This window comes from Manis javanica, chromosome 17, assembly GCF_040802235.1.
Source record: "Manis javanica isolate MJ-LG chromosome 17, MJ_LKY, whole genome shotgun sequence".
Lineage (NCBI taxonomy): Eukaryota > Metazoa > Chordata > Mammalia > Pholidota > Manidae > Manis > Manis javanica.
Window position 1 is genome coordinate 47,713,357 of NC_133172.1, and position 15,497 is coordinate 47,728,853.

At 46.4% G+C, this 15,497-nt stretch overlaps 1 protein-coding gene and 1 non-coding gene across 4 annotated transcripts in view; one reads left to right on the forward strand and one right to left on the reverse strand.

Moving 5' to 3' along the window:
- The window catches only part of LOC108390316 (uncharacterized), a 54,452-nt gene extending 39,569 nt beyond the window's left edge, over window positions 1–14,883 (reverse strand). The window contains exon 1 of the transcript XR_012126700.1: window positions 11,367–14,883. This is a non-coding gene — a transcript (uncharacterized protein). The remainder of the gene's footprint in view (window positions 1–11,366) is intronic.
- Window positions 10,583–15,497, forward strand: part of CTCF (CCCTC-binding factor) — a 39,862-nt gene continuing 34,947 nt past the window's right edge. For 2 of the 3 annotated variants that reach the window (XM_017649268.3, XM_017649269.3), the window contains exons 1-2: window positions 10,583–10,798; window positions 14,892–15,013. The gene's annotated coding sequence lies outside the window, so the exon portion shown is untranslated. The remainder of the gene's footprint in view (window positions 10,799–14,891; window positions 15,014–15,497) is intronic. The other variant, XM_037025486.2, reaches the window with a different exon arrangement.

Here is a 15,497-nt window from a genome sequence, read left to right on the forward strand (position 1 = left end):
GCAGGGCTCCAGGGAGAGGGCTACCTCTCACCAGAGCTGCCCAGCGAGTGTTAATCCCAGAAGGTTAAGAGTTTTATGGGAGGAACTTGAGGCTGCTGTGGGGCATTCAGGATGGCAGTTTCTGGTCTAAGGAAGGCCTGAGGGAGGCCCACACCCAACGCTGGAGAAATCCACTCTCCACTCTTCCCCTCTCCCTCCAGGCCTTCTATTATCCAGGGGCAAAGGAGGCAGGGCCTCTTCACTCTGAGCCCACTCTGGTGTCTCGTTGCCTGTGGTGGCAGCCCAGCAGCATGACAGTGGGGCATGTTTGCATCTGTATTCTGGAAGAGCCAATGAGGTGCCAACTCTCCCCAGGGGGTGGGGAGGTAGTGACCCAGATCCCCAGGGAGCCCTGCCCCCCAGCATTTTAGAGTTGTGTGTGGAGAGTTTTGGCTGGGCCCTTAACCACCTGCTGGGGGAGCCAAGCTGAGCAGAGAAAAAAAAAAAAACGGCAACAGGAAGGAGCACAGGAAACACCTGTGTGTGGATGCAGGTGGTTAATAATTCCAGACTGATGGGGGTGGGGCAGGGGTGGGGACAGGCAGGCAGCCCTCAGTACACTGGCACAGCTCTGTTCCCTCTGTGGCTATGAAGTGGGGTGTAAGAGCAATTGTGTGCAGCTCAGCTTTTTGGGTGGTCAGCTGGGGTGGCAGGGGATGGAGAAGGAAAATCAGTGACAAGGACCAAGCCAGCAACTAAAGCTAGCCAGTTTGGCCTCTCCAAGGGCCCCTGCAGGAGGGTTGTGGTCACAGAATCACCCCTAGAAGCCCAAGCCCCTCAGGCCTGAAGGCCCACTAGTGGCCCACTGGTAGGGCAGGACTGTCCACCTGAATCCAAAGCATAGCCTGAGTGGTGGGGAAAGAGGAAGTGAACACTGGCTGACCAGGTCCTGGGAAAGTGTAGACAAGAGTGATTGGGCCAGCATGAGTTCACAGCTCAATCCATGGAGACAGCAGAGCCTGGGCAAGAATTAGAGAATGGAAAGATACCATCCCAGCCAGGGGTCAATGGGGACTGTCACTGAAAACCTGAGTGGCCCTACGTCCCTCTCTCTCATGCTGGGAAAAGATAGGGCCCCTAACTCTATCCTATACAAGGTGGATCGGAGGCCAGAGCCTACTATTCAGCTCTAGCCAAGGGTGGGTGTGAGGGTCAGGTGGGCAGGAGCTAGAATTAGGACACTGTGGGCCCAGCCAGGTACAGGCAAAGGACTGTCAAGGCCAAGACAGAAAAAGCCTCAGACCTCTGCCCCATTAAGATGTGGATCAACCCCTGAACAGCCACTTGAGCCCTCTCCATCAGTGACTTGAGTATGGCCAGATGGCCTCCTACACCCTGGTCTAGGTCCATATCTGTGACGATGAAGGTCAGAGAGAGCCCTTGTCCTTCCTGTATACCCTCTTTTCTCCCAACACATAAGCAGCCTCACAGGTTCCTCCCACAGGTCTTCCCATGGGGAAGAGTTACTCCCAGCACTTCCCCTACCTCCTACCCTGCTGCCACACAGAGTCCAGGAGGCACTCATTGGTGCTACCCCAGACTCTGGACAGTTGGGAGCCTGCTGCCCCAAGTGATGGGAGGCTGATGGCACCATCAGGAGTCCAAGGCAGGAAAGCCTGTGTCCAACTGTCCTGTGGAGCCTGTGCCAGCCTCTGTAAGAGGACAGAAGGAATTAGGCCTCCAAGGCCTATGATGCACTGAGAAGTGCCCCATCAATCCAGTCCTTCAAGGCCACAGCCATGCCTAAGCCATCATCGTTGGAGCTGTCCCCAGAGGAAACTCATAAGCATGCACAGCAGAAAAAGGGACCAGGCTGAGGTACTCAGGATACAATTTATTGTGTTGATGGTCACTGGAGCCTCCTGCACTCCCCTCCTTTCCTCTTACCTTTTCCCCTATCTCCCACTCTTCTTCCTCATATATTCAAAACTGCAGAGAACCAAAAAAATAATTAGACAAAAGGGCGTATTTATGAAGGCAAAGAAGCAGATGGGTTGGCATGTGGGAAGAGTGCTGTGTCTTTGTCTCACCCACAGAGCGGGGGTACCTTCCTTGTCTGTTGCTGTGTGTGGATACAATTTCCTGAACCCTAAGCATATAACATGCTTCCTCCCCCTGCATCCCAGACAGCCCTGGAGTGTCCTATTCAGGCCATCCACCCCCATCCGTTGGACAGAAGGCTCTTGGCTCGGCTGATGACCCAGCTCTTCAGGTCCTGGGTAATACAGGAGGGTGAGCTTTGGAAGGCCTCTAGGGGCCTACATAAACTGCTAAGGAAGAACAGTCTATGTTTAGAAAATAAGACTGTCATTGGCCTGCAAACATGGGCCTCTTGTTTCAGAAGGTTGCGATGGGGTGATGGCCATGGTTTGAGTTTGATGTCAACAGTCAAGTCTCACTTGTCTCTGAATATACCCAGGGCATATGGACTCTCAAAAAATGCTGACTTTGAGCTGCTGAATTGCTATGGCTAACACCTACTTTTCTAGCTATTTCCTCTGAATCTCCTTACAACCTCTTACAAACATCCTCTCACAAACATCACTCCATAGGATTCCATTCTAGGCGCTTTCCTCCTTTCTCTTGAAATTCACTCCCTGAACCACCTCATCCATTCCTCTGGCTTCCATCTGTATGCCAAAGCCATATGCCAGTGATTCACATGGCTCTCTCCTCACCCCCATGTCCACCTGCTGACTGGATACCTTCTTTGGCCAGAGTGTTTCAAACTCAACACTTCACAATATCTCCTCTAGGGCTTTTGCCAGGTACTCAAGCCACACAACTGGGCCTCATACTTGACTCTTTCTTTTGTCCCAGCCATCAGAATCATCTCAATTAAATGCCCTAAATATTTCTAAATTCTGTCCCTTTCTCTTTATCTCCATTGTTAGGTTCAGGACACATTGGCCTCTCATCTAGACACTAAAACTGCCCCCTCACAGGCTTCCTGACTCTTTTCTTGCCCCTTGTCCATCCTCGCTCCATAGTGCTGTCAGAATGACTTCTAAAACAAACCCACCATTACAGGCTCTTTCCTCCTAGGAAAAAGTCAAGCCCCCTCAACCTGGCTCATAAAGCCTCATTAAATGCTTGCGGGGCTTGCTTGCCTCTCCATGGTACACTCCTGCCTCCCCTCATGTTGCCTTGCTAATGCTTGTGCTAGGCCTCAATCTAGACATCATAAATTTCTTCAGAAAGCTGCCCTCCACTATGCTTCCCTCACAGGAACCTGCACTCCTCCTAGCAGAGTCCTAATCACACCCCATTGCACTTGCTCGTTTACTATGAATTCTCCAACATATACATCCTAAAGTATTTGCTGATTATTCTACTAGGTAACAGGCACCACTCAAGTGCATGGAAGATGATGGGTGCGTTCCCTTGTGTAGCTCAGTCCAAGTTTTTTGTTTGTTTTTTAACAGCTTTTGAGATTTCATCCACATATCATGCAATTCATACATTTAAAGTATACAATTCAATGGCTTTTAGTATATTGACAGAGTTGTGCCACTACAATCAATTTTAGAGCATTTTCATCAACTCAAAAAGAAATAGCACCCCTTAGGTATCATCAGGGGCCTCTGCATCCCCACCCCACTCCCCAGAGGCAACCAATAATCTATTTTCTGTTGCTATAGATTTGCATATTCTGGATATTTCTTATAAATGAAATCAGGCTAGGTCTTTACAACTTACCCAGTTCTAAGATTCACCTGAGAACTTTCCTAGAGATTCAAATTCAGAGATAGAGGGCAGTGGGGAAGTGGGGTAGAGAAATTGTGTTTTTAACATGTGCTCCAGGCAACTCTCTAATTGGGCTGCATCTGTCTTTACTATCCCTAGCAACCAAGGTAAAATATAGTAAACAGTCAAGAAATAGCTCTCGATGAACACCTCTAAAACTTTTTTCTAGCTCTTGGCTCCCTGTATCCAACTCCCTAACTGATATCTTGGTTTGATCTCAAATACAACATGAAAACATTTCAAGTATGAAAGTACCATGTTTAATGCAGAAAAAGTCTGGACTCCCTAAACAGTCCCCATGTCCCCCATGAAGCACAGCTCTTCAGAATGCACTTTCACCACTAGGATCCTAACTAAGGAATAGAAGCTTGAGCAGGTGATAATATGGGGAGGGAGAGCTGAGGTCAGATTGATGGAGGAGACAAGCAAGAAGAATCCACAGAGGCCAGAGGGGCCCAGTTAGAACAAGGCTGAGGATGTGAGCCAGGGCTTCATCGCAGGAACCCTGTAGAGTAGCTGAGGAGTTTGAAAGTTACCCTGGGCACTAGGGAGCCAGCCATGGACTTGAAGCAGGGGAATTTTGTGATCATATCTGTTCTTTGGAAAGTTCACTTTAGCAGCTGTGTGGAGAGAGGAGTCAGGATGCAGTGATGAGTGTCAAGCTATGGTCAAAAGTGATAGTGGCCTGGGTCAGGATGAAGGCAGTGGGGATGGGGAGGTTAGAGTGAAGAGCTGTTTGGAAGGCACAGGTTTGTTGACTGATGGGAAGTAGGAGATGAGAGAATGAAGCCAGGTTTCTGGCCTGGTGACAGATGGATGGTGGTATCCTTCATGAAAAAGGGAGAGCCCTGCTCTGCAGGTTGAGAGGAGAGTGACCAGACTGGTAAGGTGGCCAGGGTGCCTTCCAGGAGGAAGTGTCCAGAAAGAAGCTGGATATGTAGATCTGGGGCAAGAAGAGGAGGGTGTGTGCTGGAGGCAGAAACTTGAGTCATCCCTGCTCTACTGTGAAGTCTCACATGACTACTGTGATGTCCAGTGACCAATCCATTCCTCCCTTACCTGCAGCCCATACCTTTTACTTGCCTCTCCATCCTTGACTTTCATCTACTAATGTTCATGAGGTATTAGTCCAGCCTTTTCAGACTAATATACGACAAAATATAAAGCACTCAATGACTAGGGACCTCATCTACCTACAGTATTACCTAGCTTGAGCACAGATCTGGGTCTTGAACAGTTACTTAAAACATACAAAAATTTATCACTCCTGTGCTCTCTGCCTTCCAAGTGCCTGAAATTTTCACCAGTAAAGCTCTTCCTCCTGGTTAAGGCAGGAGTGTCCAACTTGTTTTTAGGGGCAGACTCCTCCCTAAACAAATCACATAAAATTTGGAGAAGTGGAAGAGCATGGGGGAAGATAGAGTCTGCCTGATAGACTTTTCTTCCCCTTCCAAAGCAGCCTCTGAACTAAAGCATCATCTCCAGAGGACCCTGTGAAAATGCAAGTATTATCTGACAGAGGAGCTCTGAGCAGCCAGTGAAATAACAGGAAGAGAGGGAGTAGGGCTGGAAGACCTGAGTACTCACTCTGGTTTGCCAACAAGTTACTAGATGACTCTGATCAAGTCACATCATTTCTTGACTTGAGGAGAAAACCATGCCTGGCTTTCCAAATTGAGCTGTAAACATCAACTGAAAGGACAGATATAAAGACGTTTTGCAAAATGCAAAATGTATAGATGAAATGCATTATTAAAGGGTGATCAATGCCTGCCTGAAAAATGCAGGTAAGAGCAAAGAGAACAAAAGTAATGTACTTCCCAAATGTGGGATGTAGGTTTAGGTAAAGTCCTTTAGACGTCAGAAAGCAATTTGAGCTAAGAGTTAAAAAATAAATATGGCTTTTACAGGGATCAGAAGAAAGCAGACATCATAAGGAAAAAAATTTCTGTGGTCTGGTAGGAGATGATGTGGTAGGGCAGGCCTTTAAAATATTGGGAGAAAATGATGGGCCTTGGCGACTGACATTGAAAGTCTTCCAAATGTCTTACAAGTTTTAGCATCAATACTCTACACCCTAGTCCAATGGTGTTGAATGACTTGCTATCCCCCACTACTCTTGTGCCTTTTTACACCCCTTCACTATGGCTCTTCACCCTGCATGCTTTTGCTTTGCTTGTTAATGCCTTCTAATCCTTTAATACCCAGCTGAAATGAGGTAGTCCTAAAGAATGATTTCCTTTGAGTTTATTTCTTCCTATTATAGCAATTATTGCATTAATTGTTTTTTGGTTTGGTTTGGTTTTTTAAAAAGTCTGACCAGCTAAACTTTGAGTTCAAGGTCAGAAAGCACATCTTGGGTCACCTCTGTGTCCCTAGTGCTTATAACAGGGTGTTGAACACAGCAGGTACTCAATGAATGTTTGCTGAATTCGATTATATCTCACACATGTCCTCAATAGATACAGAGGCATCAGGAGTGTTCAAGTGTTCAGATCTTACCCCCAAAGTGGGTAGGAAGATTCTTGCCCATTCATTGTTACTTAAAAAAATCAACACATCTCTCCTTCATTTGTTGATTTTCTTGCTTAAAGATTTTCAAACAAAATGACCATGATTACTGCAAGCTTTATATGGGGCGACAATGGGAGCCAAGGAAGATCTTGGAAATAGAATTGTTCTCCTGATAACTACAGCACAAAGTACACCTTTCCCAGAAAGAATGGCTCCCAGACCAAGGGAAAGCTGTCAGTAACTGATTCTATTAATTAATCTATGAATCTAGAAAGGCCGTGTCCTTCAGAAGGTGGATTTGGGAGTGAGGGAGCAAGAAGCATAAAAATAGAAGAAATAGTAAGAATGGTGTAAATTTATTGTATCATTACTGGTAGCTAGAACTGTGCCAATAGCTTTTCATGTATTTTCTCATTTAATCTTTACTATCTTGTAAAGTACAATTACCATTCTTCTTATAGAGAAGAAACCTGCAGTTTAGTTGTTACTAATTCATCAAAATCACACAGCTAATAAGGAGCTAAGACAAGACTCGAATATGGGACAATCTGACTCCAGCATCCAGAGAGGGTGATATTAAACATTTAAGGCACATAACTAACATCTCTTAATAATTTTAACTGCTCACCAAGACTTTGTAGTAATTTGGCTTCCTAGGAGGCTCTCTTGTAGGGAGAGAACATACCTTTTGCCAGCATGAAGACATTGGTCCACTTGCCAGTCAGTAAAGTAGCACTCCAATTACCCATCAAGCTCCTGAACCTGACAAGTTGCTATGGAAGGAATCCACTCTCAGGATGCAGACTCTTGCCTTTCCTGGTCTTGCCTTTGAGGCTGAGAGCCAGACCCTGGAGTGTGGTGACTTCATCAGTGCCATGTGGTAAGCTGACAGCCTTCTGCTGATAATACCCTGAACTCCTGGGGACTACAAACCTAGAAGTCAGTCTATGGGAAGAACTCTTCCTTAAATCACTGAGTGGTTTTAAATCACCACAGTTCTCACTGGTGAGGTAGTCTGGAGTAGTGCAGCAGGGAACAAAAACCTCTCATTTTTATCATTCCAACTGTTTCACAGGTTCTTATCATATTACTTTCCCCTCTCAGCTTGTTTCTGTCCAGCCTGAAACAGCCTATCCTTTTGGTTTGGCTCTCCATTCCTTGGTCTTTGGAGCCGATTCTACAAAGTAAGACATATCACAATTTCCTACAAGGGGAAGAAAACATTTCATTTTGTTCTTTCCTAGTGATCCTCAGAATTTTCTCAATGTTGGTCAGAACAGCCCATAGGATCCTTATCTTCAGAAAGCAGACTCCAAGGTCACTTGGACCCCATTCCTGACTTCTAACTGATGCTTCAGAGGTCATATAGCTGTAAATATAGTTGATATACAGTTGTTGTCTTTCTGAACAAATGTAGTTTGTTCAGGCTGCTATAACAAAATACAACCAACCAGGTGGTTTATAAACAGCAGAAATTTATTGCTCGCAGTTCTAGAGGCTGGGAAGTCCAATATAGGCACCAGCACGGTTGCATTCTGATGAAGGCCCTCTTCATAGATGCCTTCTTGCTATGTCCTCACATGGTAGAAGGGGCTAGTGATCTCTATGAATGCCCTTTCATAAGGCACTTCTCCCATTTATGAAGGTTTTACCCTAATGACTTAAGCACCTCCCAAAGGTCCCACCTACTAATACCATCACATCTAGCACTAGGCTTTCAACATACGAACATGGGGAGGTTAGGTAGAGACACAAATATTCAGACCATAGCAGCTGTAAATAAAATTGTAAGTACAGTTTAGGCTTTTCCCATCTAAATATATTGCCTTATATTGCCACATTAAAGCTTTAGAAGGCATTCTTGTAGCTGACTCTTAAAGACAAGGAAGATGGTTTTAGATAGTTTTAGAGAAAGTGAATTTATCAGATTATTAAAGGTACTAGAAAGAAAAAAGAAGCTAAGAATTTAAGTGCAATTCAGCTGTGTTGTTTCTAGTGCATAGTTCCTAAGTATACCAGGAACTATTTGAGGGGGAGGGCTGAAGAAAATGCAAAGTACAAATATTCCAGAGGTATCTGGTAATTTTCCTCTAAGTTTGCTATTTCTTTATGCTTGAGTCCTTAGGTGTACATAAGAGACAAATGGGATCATTTGGCTTCTAGAAAAAGGGGTCACATGTAAATTTTCCAAATACTTCACACTTTTCCAGAATATTAGCTAATTCTAATTATTAGCAACTGAGACTAAGAAACATAAAACTTGAACCCTGGTGTTGAAAAACCAAACTATCCCCTTTTTTCATGTCTGTACTCAAGCAGCTGAGTGTTATTGGAGAAAAACTACACACTGGGCCAACTGGTTTAACTTTAAACTCTTGATCACAAACTTCAAAGGGTACACAGCGCTTCCAAGGCATTAAAGCCCTCTCTCCTGCATTGGCATCCGTCATCACTTCTGTTACCCTAATTATCATAGTAGAAGTATCCTACTCCTATCCAAGGTCAATCCTCCTAGATTCCTTATATCCTCCCATGGACCTCACTCCCATATAGGTCAAGAAAACTTTCTCTCTCTTGTATCACTTCTAATGTATCACATAAACATGCTCTAGAACCCTCCCATCTTTTGAAACCTGTCCCTTGACTCCATACCCTTCTATAGTCATCCCTAAATTTCTTTGCTCTCTTCACAGCAAAACTTCTGGTGTTGCCTAAGTGTGCTGGCTCTTTTTCCTCACTTGGTGGTTCACTCTTCAACCCATTCTAGTCAGGTCCACGTCTCTGATTTACCAACATGAATTAAGCCAGTCACCAATAATATTCTCCAGTGACCATCAAGGTGACCAGTCCAATAGCCATGTCTTTGACACTAAGTCTACCTCTCAGCAGCACTAGACAGAGTTGACCACTCCTTTTCTGAAACCTTCAGTGCCCTTGGATTCCAAATTCAACACTGTGGATATCCTGCTTTCCTGGATGCTCCCTCTGTCTCCTCCAGTACCCTAAGTCTGAATGCTGGATTGCCTAGGATTTGGCCTTGGAACTTCTTTCCTCCCAGTCGGAGGTCCAAACTGACAGCCCACACGCGTGGTTTAATCAGCTCACGCAGTTTAAAAACATGATTCAGTTGCAAACACTGAATATATGGAGATTTTACACTTTTAAAATCCAGATTTCTGACTCCTTTTTAAAAAAAAAACAGACCTGTCAATATTGGGCTGGTGTTCTTATAATGAATGGAACACTCAGTTGAGTGGAACAGAAGCCGTCCCTTTAACTCTGGGTGCATTTGTTGTTATCCGTGATATTTAAGGTACGGGAGTCGAGAATATAGTCCTGTGTCAGATTCCCATAAGTACCAACATCTTCCAGTCAGTAATTGGCGAACTCTACGGCAGGTGCATCCTGGGGAGGGGGAGGGGCGATCGCCCCGTGAGGGGCCGGAGAACTCCGCTCACAGACTACTCAACAGCTCTCCGGCAAGGGCAAAAAAATGCACGTTTTAAAGTACACAATTACACCGCGACGAGTAACAAAGTGCTTTCGGCAAAAGACTGCTATGATCGTGTAAAAGCATTAAGTCTGGTCTTCCGCTGGCCTCTACGGGCTGAGGTGGCCTGGGACACCAAAAGGAGGTATTAGGAGGCCCGTCTTCTTTCGCATCCGGTTTTAGGAGGCCTTCTTCTAGGGCAGAGTGATCCCCAAAAGCCGCTGGGCAAAGACAGCCCTTCTCGCCGTCGCGGGTGCTGGATTGTTCTGAGGAGCTGGGAGTACCCAAGAACCGGCCCAGACTTTCTCGGTGGCGGGCTGCCGTGGGAAGTTCGGAGGGCGGATCCGTCCCGGCTAGGGCGGGTATTGGGACGGAGCCCCGCCCAAGAGCCGCCTCAGCTCCAGAGCTTTGCCCCGCGCACGCTTCCTCCAAACACCCTCCCTCTCGCCCTCTACGGGTTCAGGACGGGAGACTGCGACTAGAGAACCAGGTCAAGTGCACCCGTAATTCTCTACTGCCTAGAGGCGATGGCCTCCGCCCAGGAAGCCCCACCCAGCGGGAGCCCAAACGCTTCCGCGCCCGCAAAGCCCACGCGCGACCCGGCGAGGGCGCTTGCGGCGTGACGCGACTCGCGGTGCGTCTCGTGACGCCATCGCGCCCGCTTTTGAAAGTTGGCGCCCGGGGCTGCCTCCCATGCTGCCCTGCGCCAACCCCTCCCCTCACCTTTCCTCCCCCGCCCTCCACTCTTCGCTCAACCGGCCCCCCCACCCGTCCCTTCCCTTATCAGCACCCGCGGCCCCGGCAGCGCCGACGCAGGCGCACTACACCGCGCCGCCGCCATTTTGTGTCCGAGCCTGTGGAGCGATTAAACCGTGCGCGGAGCTGCTTCTTTGGCGGCAGCGGCAGCGACGATAGCCAGTGCGGGTGCGCGGAGCTGGCCGGGGACGCCGGGTGGCCGGAGCGTTGGAGCGGCGGCGGAGCGGGCGCTGCGGGGGGTGTGGCGCGGAGGTAAGGGGGCCCGGGGTGGAGGAGGTTTCGCGGGCCGCCTCTAGGTGTCACGATGGGGCCGCTCCGGTCGGCGCTGGCTGTAGCCCGGCGCCAGCGCCGCCGCCGGGGGGTGTTTGTCTCCCTCTACCGTCCCTGCTGCGGCGCGGCCGCCGCCATTGCCCGCCGCCTCCGCGGCCCGGCTGCCCCCCCCTACCGTCACACACACACACACACACCCGCCCGCTAGGCCTCCTTCCTGCCGGCGCGCTAGGCCTCCGGCGGCTGCGGCGACCGAGGCCCGCGCGCCGGCGACTCCATTTTCCTTCCTTTGTCTCTGCCCTCGAGGCCGGCTCTTGGCCCGGCTGCTCGCCCGGCCGCGGCCCGCCCTCTGCCCTCCGCCCCTCCCGCGGCTAGTGTCCTTTGCCTAGAGGCGATCTTCGCGCCCCAGCTTAAGCGCCCGCTTCGCTCAAGGGTCCCGAGCCATTGGTGCCGCGCGCTCAGCCGGGTGTCTGTGCAGTATGGGTGTCGGGCCCTGGCTGACGCCTTTCTGGCTGCCCCTCCTCCAGCCCGCCCGGTCCCCGGAACCTACCCGGCCGCCCTGCGAGTTTCCACCGCCGCTTGGGTGCTCGGCGGTCGCTCCCAGTCCGCGCGTTGACGCCGCTGGTCTCCGTCTCCGCCGAGTGGCGCAGGCGGCGCTGCTGCAGTTGCGAGCAGAGGGACCCCAGAGGTGCCGAGAGCTCCCTCTGCAAGGCTGGCTGAGCTGCTCGCGCCTCGACGCCGCCTGGGCGGGCGGGGGGATGCGCGCTCGCCGCCCCCGCCGGGCCCCGCCGAGCCCCCAAACTCGCGCCCGGTTTCGTGGCCAGACCCGACCGATTTGGCCCTCTCACGGTGGGAGGAAGAGACACGAGATCCGCATCAAGTTTTTCTGGACCAGTGTCGGACCCCCCTTGTAGTGATAGCAGCCTGACTTTGTGCGCTAAGAGATTTCAAAGAGATCCAAACTTAATTTAATTCTGATCTCAAGTGATGTGACAAATTCCTGGGATTATGGGCTGGCTAAATTGGCTCAGGCGACCCATAAGTTTCTCTCCCGCTTTAAAATGTCCTGACTCTAACTTAGTACAGTGCCTAGTACCTGATGCTCTAGGGCTAGGCGAAGGTAGTTCTGCCCCGGGATTGTGTAACCGGATCTAAAGCGCCAGTAGGGCAGAATGAATTTATTCTTGACACTCCACTGGTAATTTGCCCATACGCTGAAATATGAGGGTGGATGCTGTAATTGAATACTGCACTAGCTGCACTTGGTTTATAAATATCTACGACTATAAGTAACTACTCTTTAGTAGATAATTTCCTGTAGCCCACAGTTGAGCATGAAGTAAACATTCACATACGTAGAATCTTCATGCATTCCTTGAGCTTAGATCAACTAGGAAAGTTAAAATTCTATGTCCGCTATAGGCGGCAAAAGAAGTTAAACGGTATGTGTATTAAATTCACTCTGTCCTTAAGTCTTCTTGCATCATTGAAAAACTTCTGTTGAATTGCCAGCCAGAGTTTTCTCTTCTTGTATTTTCCTCAAATATCCTAGTACTGGTGTCCAGCAGCAGTTGATGTATCATCTTGGGTGCTTTGAAGAAAAGAAAGTCTTGATTTTTTTTTTTTTAACTAAGAAAAGCTGTGTCAAACTGATGAAGAAATTAAAACAGCCCTGGTGCTAACTAAGCAAAGTTGTCCAGGTCACTGTGTGTAATCTCAGTCTGTAGGGTTTAGCAGCAATCTGCCTCGTAGGAAACTCTTTTTGAACTCTATAAAATGTTCCTTCTCACCCTCCTCCACGAAAAAATGGTACTAAGCAACTAAATGCAGTAGCACTAATTGAGTGTTGGGTTTAGAATAAAACCATGCTTAATTGTCTAAAATATTAGTCCATTTGTGTAACTTTTTGCATTCTTATGATTTTCCCCTTTATTTTCCTTTTGAAATTGTGGGTGGCAGGTGGCATGTTTTACTTAATAAAATAAGCTCCTTGTGGGTTAAAAATTAAAGTCCAGCAAGTCTGTAGTTGAGGGGAGAATAGCATGTTTTCCCCTGTTAACGTTGTATTCTACAGACCTTATTTTGCTTCTTGATTCAGTTATGCCCTATGCAGTCATCAGCTTCATCACTTACTCTGTTTTGATGGTATAAATCTTGTCTTTAGATTTGCTATCCTTTGAGATTTCCTGGATGCCAGGATTCATACTTTGTTTTTATTAGACAACTAAATCTACAGAGAGAATAAATTGAGGGTATGAGGTTGCCTAAAGGAAGTTATTACTTAAATCAGTCAGTAATATTACAACAGCAGTGTCCTTCCAATTAGGAAAATACATTTTGAAGAGTAGTTGTAAAAGTTATCCTTGGGAATCCATTCAGCCAACATTAAGATTTAAGAGCTGTAAAAGTTACCCTTAAGATCATTCAAAGTCTAAGAGCTTTAAGATTTTTGCTTTAAAGAACACCAAAAACGAGGGCAGCCACCTAGGACTTCTCTGGGTGGCTTGGGGCCACCTGTGGCTGACTAGGGCCCTGAGGAGGAATCCTGTGGCAGAGCCTTGCACAGTGTGCCTGCTGGTAGACAGTAACATCTAGACGCTGGTTTTTTGTTTCAGGCATGCTGTTGTCATCAACTTCACTACACATCATCATATACTTTATAGGCTTCTTTTTTTTTTTTAAACCAAAACCTAGCTGATCATCTGTCTACTCTGTTTACCTGTCAGGCTCTTTTGCCAAAAATTAGGTGCCTCTTCAAACAGCTTAAGATTTGTCATGATTTAATACTTTGAGAAAGAACATACAGCTTTAAAAAGAACAATAATGGCAAAGAATGTGTAACTCTGAGGACCATGGTTCACAGTTGGCTGTATAAATTTGGCATACCATACTTGTTTTTTTAAGCATCCCTAATCTTTAGTCACTGTGTTCATCTTCAGATCTTCCCTGGCAGTATCTTTGTGTATTTTCTCAGTGACTAGTATTTGAATGCAAAGGTGTGACATTGCATATAGACTGCTAACATACACCCCAAGAATAGTGATTTTTTTTTTCCATGCTTGATCCTCATTTTTAGTCAATTTTCAGATGCATAAAATCTCATTCCCTTTTTGGCATACTAGTAACAACACATGAACTCCAATACAAAAGTGTTTCTTGGACTAAATATACTAATCCTCATTTTTGTTGGAAGTTGTCTCTCAACAGAGACTTTTGTTTAGCTTCATTTAAGAATGTATTTTATCAGCTTACTTTTGTGGGCTTTAACTGTGATATGGATTCCCTCTTAGTTGTACTTCATATGCCAAATTCTTTAGGAATGCTTAATTCAAATTTAGCTTTTTCATTTCACTTGGGAATTTATTTCTTCCTTCCCCTTCTCTCCCTGCCTCCCTCTCTTCTTTTTTCCTTCCTCCCTTCCCTCTCTTTCCTCCCTCCCTCCTTTCCTTCCATTTCCTCCCTCCCTCCCTCCCTCCTTGCCTTCTTTCCTTTTTTTCCTTTGGATTTAAGTTCCACTCAATCATTACCTAATGCTGAAGCTTGACAGTTTGTTAGTAATCTAGGGAGAAAACTGTCAGCTCACAGCCTAATTTTAAGGAGTATTTCATTGCTTTGCTTCTGGGATTTTGAAAGGTCACTGAAAGCTCCATTGTTGTCTTATTAAACTGAAAAATAGTCTTGTGGTATAGACCAACTTAATCAGTAAAGCCACTACTTGCTGAAGGTAAGGAAATAAAACACTGTACTATCACTGCATCTATAAGAATTAACTTTTTGTTAGTTGACTGTATATACATATGCCATTATTTGGTTGCAAGATTGCAATAGGATGCTATCTTGATCATCACAAAGTTTTAATTTTTTATATTAGTAAATGTCTAAATAAGTAACTGAATGTTTTATAATTAGCCAATAGAATTTATGGAATGGCTTAATTAGTAACAGGACATATTAACATGTATATTCTTTCTTTCCTAATTTTATCTGTCTTCAGCTTTCCCTCATTTGGCTCTTCATGCTATATGTGCATTTGTATGTTTTTGTGTTCATAAAGTGATTTGTACTTCTCTTTTAGAATGATCACTGACCTGGGGCCAAAGAACATGATGCGCTAGTGGACACATTGCTTTGCTGACCAGGGGCTTGAGAGCTAGGTTCTGTTTTCCGTCCTCAAACTGACGTTGCAGCCACGGAGAGGTAAATGATACTTCTCTTTTCTGGTCTTAAAAATGGTAGTAATAAAACCTTTCTGGGTTTGGAGGATTTGCTGGATCATTCTTAGGTAGAGGAGATGTACAGCAGTGGGTGGTTGTGGGTATATAGGCTTTACAGTCAGAGTCCTCAGTTTGAAACACTGTGATGCCACATCCTTATTGGGTGACACCAAACAAGTTACTTAACTTCTCTGTTCCAACAGTCCTCATTTGTGAGAGAATAACACGAATTACAGAGATTATTTTTGGAGTTGATGAGAATGCGTGTAAAGCATTAAGTTCTGAATGTGTATGTAAAGATCCCAGGAAATGGTGGCTGCTGCTGCTTTTCCATAGAAACCCTTGGAATGTGTATTTTGACTGTTGGCAAATGACCTCAAAAGTCCGTGGCCTGAGGCAATTTGTATTTTGATGAGGAACAGGTGGAATCATATTCTTGGAGAAGCTGGGATCTTTGATAAAAGTTG